This window comes from Diadema antillarum, unplaced genomic scaffold (assembly GCF_040938485.1).
Source record: "Diadema antillarum isolate AM-2024a unplaced genomic scaffold, OU_Dant_1.0 scf00000190, whole genome shotgun sequence".
NCBI classification, from domain to species: Eukaryota; Metazoa; Echinodermata; class Echinoidea; order Diadematoida; family Diadematidae; genus Diadema; species Diadema antillarum.
This window is the reverse complement of record NW_027271079.1, coordinates 392,709-403,553: the sequence shown is the minus strand read 5'-3', so window position 1 is coordinate 403,553 and position 10,845 is coordinate 392,709.

The window sequence follows — 10,845 nt, the reverse complement described above, 5'->3', positions numbered from 1 at the left end:
AGCGGGTCTCCTTTGCAACCTTTCATCAAATAAGATATTTTTTTGAATATTTCACTCAAAGTGTGCACCAGATCGTTGAATTTCAATTCAAAATATGTAAAATCTCTCGTGCTTGGGAGGGGGATACCCCCTCCCAAACCCTCCCCCTCTGTGCCTCTTTCCCTAGCTTAGAACACTTTTTAGATTTACAAAAGATTACGAATAATTCTGAGTGCACAAGACTTATCACTTATATTCCCAAAACTCAAGGTTCCCTCATGTATAAGGGGAATTTCCCCTTTTAACCTGTTGAGGACGAGTCCCGAGTATATTCGGGCAAGCGTCTATGGGAAAAGCGTGTTGTAGCAAAATCAAACCGTCCTCAACGGGTTAATCTACCCTTTCCTCCCACAGCCCCCCCCCCCCATCAGTTTTTTTTTTGTGTGTGTGAGTGTGTGTGTGTGATTTCCCAAATGTTGATTCATCAAATATGCGTAGACGAGATATCTCAATTTCAACTTAAAAAGGCAAAAGCTCCAAGGGTGGGGGAAGGGTGGGGAAGGGTGGGGATAACACTCGCCCACGCCTTCTCCCTGCTCGCCCGCCCCTCCCCCCCCCCCTTCCGCCATGCATAGAAGTAGACTGTGGCTATACCCAGATCGCTGTATTTCAATTCTAAAAACGCAAAAGCTCCGCGAGCGGGAGGAGGAATCCCCCTTCCCCCAAGCTCTAAAGTATACCTCACTAGACTTTATACATACACACAGATGGTGCACATTCGGAATAAGAGCTAAATTCCGTGATTTTATCACTTCGATGAAAAAGTATTGCACCAAAAATTTGCAACAGATCGCTGAATTTCAGGTCTGAAAACGCAAAATCACCTTCGTGTGGGAGGGGATATGCCCCCATCTACACCCTCGCGTGCATGCTTTTTCTGTTTGACTGCTGAACAGACAGTGTTCATGATATTCAGTGTAAGAATTAATACTAGAAGATTATTTAAATGAAACCATTTTATAGGCAAATTGTTCAATAACAATCTACACTAAAATATACTGCAACTTTAAACAAGTGGGACTGTTTCAACTCGTTAAAATACGCAAAAACATGCATCAAATTGCACCATTTGCAACATCAAAATGTAAAAAGTTCTCACCGTGGGAGGGGAGACACCCCCTCCCACACCCTCCCCTCCCTTCCCCCTTCGCTCTCTCCACTCTCTCGGGTTCAGTCGCGTTCATGACATTCAGTGAAAAGAATTAACACAAGAAGCGTATTTAAATTATAGCATTTTATAGGCAAATTGTTCAATGATAATCTACATCAAAATATACTGCTACCTTAAACAAGTGGGACTGTTTCACGTCGATAAAACGCGTAAAAACATGCATCAAATTGCACCATTTGCAACATTAAAATGCAAAAAGTTCTCACCGTGGGAGGGGGCACACCCCCTCCCCTCCCCCCTCGCTCGCTCCGCTCGCTCGGGTTCAGTCGCGTTCATGATATTCAGTGAAAAGAATTAATACAAGAAGTGTATTTAGATTATACCATTATATAGGCAAATTGTTCAATGATAATCTACATCAAAATGTACTGCAACCTTAAACAAGTGGGACTGTTTCAACTCGTTAAAACACGCAAAAACATGCATCAAATTGCACCATTTGCAACATCAAAATGCAAAAAGTTCTCACCGTGGGAGGGGGGACACACCCTCCCCTCCCCCTTCACTCGCTCCGCTCGCTCGGGTTCAGTCGCGTTCGTGATATTCAGTGAAAAAAGTAATACAAGAAGTGTATTTAAATTGTACCATATTATAGGCAAATTGTTCAATGATAATCTATATCAAAATATACTGCAACCTTAAACAAGTGGGACTGTTTCAACTCGTTAAAACACGCAAAAACATACATCAAATTGCACCATTTGCAACATCAAAATGCAAAAAGTTCTCACCGTGGGAGGGGGACACCCCCTCCCACACCCTCCCCTCCCCCCTCGCTCGCTCCGCTCGCTCGGGTTCAGTCGCGTTCATGATATTCAGTGAAAAGAAGTAATACAAGAAGTGTATTTAAATTGTACCATATGATAGGCAAATTGTTCAATGATAATCTACATCAAAATATACTGCAACCTTAAACAAGTGGGACTGTTTCAACTCGTTAAAACACGCAAAAACATGCATCAAATTGCACCATTTGCAACATCAAAATGCAAAAAGTTCTCACCGTGGGAGGGGGGACACCCCCCTCCCACACCCTCCCCTCCCCCTTCACTCGCTCCGCTCGCTCGGGTTCAGTCGCGTTCATTATATTCAGTGAAAAGAATTAATACAAGAAGTGCATGTATTTAACTTATACCATTTTATAGGCAAATTGTTCAATAATAATCTACATCAAAATAAACTGCTATAACTTAAACAAGTGGGACTGTTTCACGTCGATAAACGCGCAAAAACATGCATCAAATTGCACCATTTGCAACATCAAAATGCAAAAAGTTCTTACCGTGGGAGGGGGGACACCCCCTCCCACACCCTCCCCTCCCCCTTCGCTCGCTCCGCTCTCTCGGGTTCAGTCGCGTTCATGATATTCAGTGAAAAGAAGTAATACAAGAAGCATATTTAAATTGTAGCATTTTATAGGCAAATTATTCAATGATAATCTACATCAAAATATACTGCTACCTTAAACAAGTGGGACTGTTTCACGTCGATAAAACGCGCAAAAACATGCATCAAATTGCACCATTTACAACATCAAAATGCAAAAAGTTCTCACCGTGGGAGGGGGGACACCCCCCTCCCACACCCTCCCCCCCCCCCTCGCTCGCTCCGCTCGCAGACTAACCGCCCCCCCCCCCCTAAGATTAAATCCTGGCTACGCCGTTGCTCCTGTCCTATATGAAGGATACATCATAATCTAACTGCACGGACCCCATGAAAGACCAACTATAGCACGGCTGAATATTATCCAGCCATGTTGTCTCGTACAGAGGGAAAACGAAAACAAACAAGTAAACGAGTAGTTACGCTGAAAAAAAAGAAAGAAAAGCCGCCGCTCTTCGGATGATAGTCTTTCAGCCGTTTCCGTAACTGTTCTGTCCCGTAGCATTGGCAAAATCATCACGGATGGGCCCTACATGTCATAGCAACGCTCCCTGGGGGATGGAAGAACACTGACGATTTCACAGTAGTAGACTATGCTGTTAAAAGGAAACACACAAAGGGAAAAAACATCGAATATTTGACATGAATTGTGAGAATTCACAAAAATCCTCCAAATAAGGCACATTTTTTTCCTCTCTCTCTCCGTGAACTCCACGCCGCAATAGTAAACAACTTGCTGTCTGAACATTATATCCCTTCAAATCCAGTTGCACTTTGTGTTTCGGCTTCGATTTAACAAACAAGTTTTTGATAACAGGAATGTAGAGTAGATATTGCACGAAAAGTTTTCGGGGAGAGTTTTCGTTTTGAAACACCATGTAGTAGATGCAGTCTAAGTTAGTAAACGAAAGCTTTTACAGCGTTTTAATGTTTTACTGTTTTATTGAAAGAAAACTTTCCCTTGACTGCCGCTAAGTTTGTGTTAGGTTATATTATCCTCTATTCCTTCTGAGTGAGCTCAACTAAACATTCTTTTTTTTTAAATGGTGAAAAAACTAAGCTCAGAATTATGTTCTGAAGAAGAGTGTTTATTTGGAAAGATCCTGTTCTTGTGGTCAAATTCTCTTCTGTAGTTCCTTTTGTACCACAACATAATACTCAGGTTCTATTATCTACTCGCTAAGCAATACATCGCACATCTTAACTTTGTTTAAGCGCTTCACCAGGCATCCCATACATTTCATCATTTCACCTTGTGTTACGACCCCCCCCCCCCCCCCCCCCCCAAAAAAAAGGTGAAAGTTTTCGTGTTGAATACACGTACATACAAGTTCTTTAAAGAAAAAAAAAGTATCTTGTACTATTGTATGTGCCACCTTAAAAACATGAGTATCATTATCAAAGGTTATTTTCCCCTTTTCTTTTTGGTGTCTTTATTCAAGGATATATCCTCTCTTCTCATGCACTTTGATCTATTTCAATTTATTGTGGATGTGAAAGTCTGTGTCCATGATGTAAGAAGCGCGCAAACAATGCTAGTTTATACACAAAGATAAATCATATTACTGTCGACAGAAATGCATATTAGTATCTCGATAAAACACAGCTTTCTGTCAGAATAAATACGAAATAATAATTGCAATTTCATTAACATTTTGCGAGTCAACATAAAACAATATCAATATGAGAAATGTTTTATGGCATGATGTGTTGTGTATATGCAAATATACATTTTTTTTTAATTTATGTTTTGTTGAACAATTTTACAAAATCACACTATTTACAACAATTAACATGATTAAAATAACACAATCACTGAACAATGTAGAGTAATTGTAAAAAAAAAGGGCAAAACATTAAGTTACAATATACAAATCAGATCTTTGAATTTAATGAAAGCATACAGAGACACAAACTTAGACGGACATTGTTTATTATACAGGCCTCAACATAAGCGGGGCCCGGAGGTCTAGGCCACTTTATGCAAAGATTGTGTGTTTCCTGTTTCGTTTCAGTACATTATTCTTTTTCTGGTAAAAAAAAAAAGATAGTGTCGAGCACTTTCATAATTATAATACAATTAACTATCAAAATGATAGTAATAATGATAATAACAATAATCATCATCTTCGTCATCATCATCATAATAATGATAATAATGATAATAATAATGATAATGATAATAATAATAATAATAACAAAAAAAAATAGTACCGGTAACTGTTTCCTCTGTAAAAGCCGTCTCTGTATACCCTTGCAATCTTTCTAATCATTGTCATCCAGAAAACGTTTATTCCTGTAAACAAAAAGCAAAGCAAAAGCAAAACAAATGCGCGAGCATTTTAATCGTTATGATCGTGAAGAAAAGTGAGAAAGTCTTCTTTATGATGGGAGCACTACGTGTTTACTGTTGCTTGTCTTCATCGACTGCAAATGAAGAGTTTGTTCGCAAAAACTGATAAGTCCATTTTTGAAGATTTTGAAGCACGGTCTCTGTCATACAGTACAAAATAATACCTTTTAAATGATATATCGATCCCTACATATAGAGGTACATTTTTAAAGTTATGGCCATTAATCGCAAATGTCTCCATTTGGCAAATATGGACGTATCGGTTTTTGCAAACAAACTCTTCAAATACTTCATGAAATCTTCAGATCATATTGACTTTGAATTGCATCAGAAAAATTGTCTTTGAAAGGTTCAAAATCAGTGCGTGAAAAATCCTTTATACATTGAGATAAATCAGTATCAACACTTGGTAATGCAGCGAAATGACCCTAATCATTTTCTATAGGTGTCAAAACCTGAAGTGTCATTATAAATTCAACGAAATTTCCTCTGAAAATGCCTCGTTTGCCACTGTTTTTCAATACGATATGATCGTAAGACAAAATCAAACTAGAATTGCATTGTATCTATTCATTTATGAGTTTGAACAGGTGTGAATAGCGTCAAAGCTATTTCACTTCCAATCTGATGAGTAAACTGTTACCAAACGGGTAGTGGACAGACATCTGAAAACTATATGGTGACACGTACATGGTATAACAGACAGATTAAAACGGAGACTTTTACTCTTTTTCTTTGTACCCAAACAAACGTAGTAGTCTTCAATTGTGTCATTTAAAGTTGGTATTACCGGAATCACCGATTTAAAAAAAAAATACATGCATACTCAGTTGTATCTTTTTTCAAGTTTAAGGTTATTCGATCGATCTTATGTGTATTGGCAGTTACACCAGTGGAACATCGCACACGGCATGCATGAACTCACTTGGAAAAAGACCCGAAGATTCGAAGCAGGTGCATCCTTATCGATAATCTGCTCGCGTCCTGGGTGGATCCTTGCATGTTGAGGAAGACTTCGGCAAGTTCGGAGAAGGTTTTGTCATCACGCAAAAATAAATCTTATCACAAAAAAGCCTTATTTCTTGCAAGGGTATAGTTCTGTATAAAAATTTCTGTACGATATTTTTTTTTTCCTGTATAGTTGTTGTCTTTATTGCGGGGGATGTCATGAGGGACACAGTTTGTATGCCTCCGCCACAAAGTGTCGCCGGAGGCATGTGTTTTCGGGTTGTTCAACCGTCCGTAATCAATTGTGTGGACAGTGTAACTAATGAAACTTGATATATATGTATGTATGAGTGGCCCCAGTTGTGCCTATTAACTTTTGGATGCAGGCGTTGGAGGTCAAAGGTCAAGGTCACATTCTCAAAATTTCACCATTTCCGCCATATGCAATGCCTGAAGGTATTCTTGAACCTTAGTGTTAACATGTACTACAGTATAAAAGACTCTAAAGGGAAAAGTTTGGGCCATGGGGATTAAAGGTCAAAGGACAAGTGAAAATGCAACAAAACAAAAAAAAAAATTAATCATATCCTTTCTCCATATCTCAAAAACGGCTAAAGTTACCATAATGAAAATTAGTACATAATGTATCATACTGATGGTCAAAAGAAAATTATAAGATTTCACCTTTCCTCCATATCTGGGAAATTGCTCAAGGTATCTTCATGAAACTCAGTACATATGCATGTACTGCCTGGCAGTGATTCTCTTGAAATTTATGGAATCAAGCGGGGGTTCTGAAGTTCAAGGTCAAAGGACAAGGTCAAACCTCATAATTTCACTATTTCCCACATATCCATGCAAAGCCTGAAGGTATTTTCTTAAAACTTAGTGTATACATGTACTACCAGATAAAGATTATCTGAGAAAGTTTTGGATCATGGGGTTAAAAGTCAAAGGTCGAGTGAGAATGCTAAAATTTCATTTTTCTCCGTATCTTAGAAATGGCTTAAAGGTACCATTATGAAATTTAGTACATAATTATACATCTGCCTGACAATGGCTCTTTTTTTTTAATTTGGGGGTCATATATAGAACCAAAGGTCATAGGTCAGGTTAATTAAAATGCTAAAATTTTACTATTTAATGCTGAAATTACACTTTTCGCCATACCTTGGAGATTGCATAAGGCATAATCTGCATGCCTTAACTGCACTATGATTTTGTGGGGAAAGATTTTGGCCATTGGTTAAAGGTCAAGGGAAAGTTTAAATGTCACAATTTTCCCATGTCTCAATAATTGCCATATAAATGGATGTTGCCAGTATGTTAGTGACTATTAAATTTGAAGAATTGTTGACCATGGGGTCAAAGGTCAAGTGAAAATGCTAAAATCCTCGAATAAATGTTCTCTATAAACAATTTAGCTATCCATCCACAGAAGCGTATTCCTAAGAAATTCAACACCGAACACATTTGCGACAAACGTGTCATTTTAATCAGGGAGATGTAAGAAAAGGAGAGACAACTCCTGCATGCTCTCCTTTGAAGGATGCGTGGCACCGCCGAGAAGTTATGCGCTTAACTACAGGTGGAAATCAGGTGCTTTGACAAACGAGAGCGTCAATAATCGGGAATAGCGCTTTCACATCTAGAAATACTCGCCCCTTCTGCATTTCGCTCTCTCTCTCTCTCTTTCAATGTGATGGCAACACTGAATGTGTGTACCTTGAATTGGAGCAGCGAGTCAAAATGCAGTGTAAAACTGGCAATTTTAACAGCAGATAGTTTAAAAGCACGCTGGAGCACGCTTTAGGGGAGTACTTTATTTGAAAGATCAAAATATCCCAGATTAAAAGATAGAAAACTAACATGCGGAAATGTGCGCATTATACAAAAATATTAGGTTTTTAAGAGGGCCTAATTTTCATTTCATTTCCATTTGCGCATTACGAAGAAACTAGAAACATGTGTTTGCATGAAGTACAAACAAGTTGTCTCTCCTTTTCTTACACCTCCCAGTTTTAATATTTGCCATTTATGTGAAATCGTTTTCTCCTATTTTCTAGACGTAGACCTATTGGAGAACCATGCATTGTGGCGGAGGCATACCAGTCGCCATAGCGACATTTCTAGTTTTTGCTTTGTTTGTTGTTGTGTTTGTTCGTTTTTCATGTTGTTGTTGTTGTTGGTTTTTTTTTTTTTTTTTGGCTTCTGAATTATTACAAGAGTAACGCTGAAGTAAGTAGCTTTTTATATCATAGTAGCCAATGTGTTTATTGTTTTTATTCTCCCTATTTAAAAGTCGCGCTTTAATGCCGTGAACCTGTGTTATACGCACTTTTTTATAAATCCAGTTCACATGATGCCTAAAAATTGTCATTGGTAATAACAGAATTTGTCAACAGAGGCGACGGGTCCGGTCATCCTTTAAAACTACATGTACCTCTGATTTCAGATGGTTTGCCTGTTTGTTTGTTCGTTTGTTTGTTCGTTTGTTGTTTGTTTTGTTGTTGTTTGTTTTTTGCTTTTATGATATCGTGAGTGACAAAAATATACAAGTATATAATTATACAGCTGTATGTGTAGGTCCCCCCCCCCCCCCGGTGGGTTGGCTGGGCTAAAATGTGTTCAAGCAACAGCATAATAGTGGCAGTCCTCCTTCTGCATAATTTCTTAGTTCATTATGCTAATTTTGGCAAAACAATATAAATTTATGAATGGAATTGATATATACATTTATTTTCTTTTTCAATCATTTACATTGCAATCCGTATATTGATATTTTCTGTGATGTTACTGAAAAGAAATCTGATTTCTGTGTGAAATTATGTTTAAGGAAATAAAATCAAATAAACAAATAAGGGCCACGGTACGACCAGATCCTTAAAGAAAAGAGAGGAAGAAGGAGTGTATAGTTTTGCAAGTATAATGGGGAATGCAAGGCAAGGTTTAAAGCACGCCCCTTGTCCTTGTGACCAAATCATTGGATAAAAAAAAAACACGACCACCGTATGTCATTTCAGCGATTCTTGAAAGCCAACAGAACAGTGGAGCGCTGAATTTGGATGCGACGCTCTGTACGCCCACCTGTCCACATGAGTTTGAGAGAAATAAGTCACGAAATCCAAATGTTTTGTTCCATGAATATCTTTCGAATCATTCAAAGGACGACAGGAGTCCTTTTACCCTTTCAGTTCAAAACACACAAACGATATGTTACAACAATACATAAGCATACAGGTTATGAAACATTTTGTTCATAATAATTGTATTATTAGAAAAGAGAGGCCAATGTAAAAGAAATGCTTGTAGAGATTTGTTTACTCGATGAAAATTTAGTGAATCAAAATAGAACAAAAAATAGGAACGAAAACGCACACACAGGCACTGGAAACTTGGGGGAAACAAGACGGAGACAGGACAAACGACAAGAGATAAAGGAGTGGGGCATATTACAAGGAGAAGGATAGAAGAGAAGGAAGAAAGGAATTTGGGAGGTAGCAGCACGTGCAGATCTAAATGCTAGACACTATAGCTATTGGCATAGTCACGGTGATTGACATAAAACGAATTTTAAAAACTTGCTTACAATACGCTCATGCTTTTCAGCTGCATGATTTATACGATTTGTACATCATTCGTGCAATATTATGATGTGCCAGTATGACCCTCATCCTGAACAAGTTTCATTCTGTCGCCACTGAAGTAAGTGGTGTATAATTAAGGGGGAGGAGGTGCTTTCACTTACTTGTCCCTTTTAACTCGAGAAATGAATTATATTTTCTTTAAACAGATAATTTCAATGGTCGGGGGCAACTCATTCTAACTCCAGGCATAACTCTTTTGCGAATATTGTTCGAAGACTTGACGGTAAAAAGTGTTTTTTTTTTCCTTCCCTAGCCATCACAAGAAATAAAATGAAAAAGGTACGTTATTCTAATATGGTGGATCCTTGCATCGGAAATTTTGCAGATTATGTGAGCGAAAAACAATGCAAATCTATTCTTAATGAAAAGGTACTCGTAGATTCTTTGAATGCAGATATATTGCTCAAACACGTCAGTGAACTTGATGAAAACGGAAAGTCTATAGACTTTCCGTTCTGAAGCACTGGATTTTAAAAGTTTTTACTACATCAATGTGTCGACATCGCTGGAGAGATAAGCTACAATACACCGTGTACTGGCACAATTTTTTGGAACTTCTTAGAAAAATGAAAGAGCACCTAACTAACCTCCTGAAAGCAGAGGATAATTTGCAGTTGATGTATCAGTATCGAGTCGAGGGAATGGCTGTGTATTTTTATGAGGAAATTGTAGATTTGTTGTTGTTGTTGTTGTTGTTGTTGTTGTTGTTGTTGTTGTTGTTGTTTTCTTATTCATCATGTATAATCAGTCTGGCCTTCCCATTCAGCAATGACGGCATAGTCATGATAGCCTATATGAGTTTATTAAGGTTTTAAAGCTTCGTTACTCTTACAGTATACGGCATGTCAAAATTTTCTCTCAGTTTACTGTATGAGTTTAGCCGACTTTTCTGCATTCGCCGAGTTCACATTCAGTGATTGGAGTAATTGCCTTTTTAAACTAGATGAAAAACAAATACAAATTATATCGACTTACCTTGACTTTCAAGGTGGTTGATTGGCTACTCCGGGACATGAGCAACTTTCTCCGATTAATTTCTGGACATATTTTGTCTCATCGGGAATGTGATGCCTTTTCTCGGTAGCCATTTCGTTGACCTAGCTCTGACCTCCTTTCTTGAGATAACAGAAAGAAGGAAGACGAAAAGTCATGACTATCGAGCAAAAAAAAGAAAAAAAAATCCCAGTCTCTGATACCCTTACATTATCAAAGAATGCATGAGTGTATTATATTGAAGTGGGACAAAAGAATATCTGTAACCTTATTTGGTATTCTTTTCCCTTACTGATTTCATAATGTTCGTA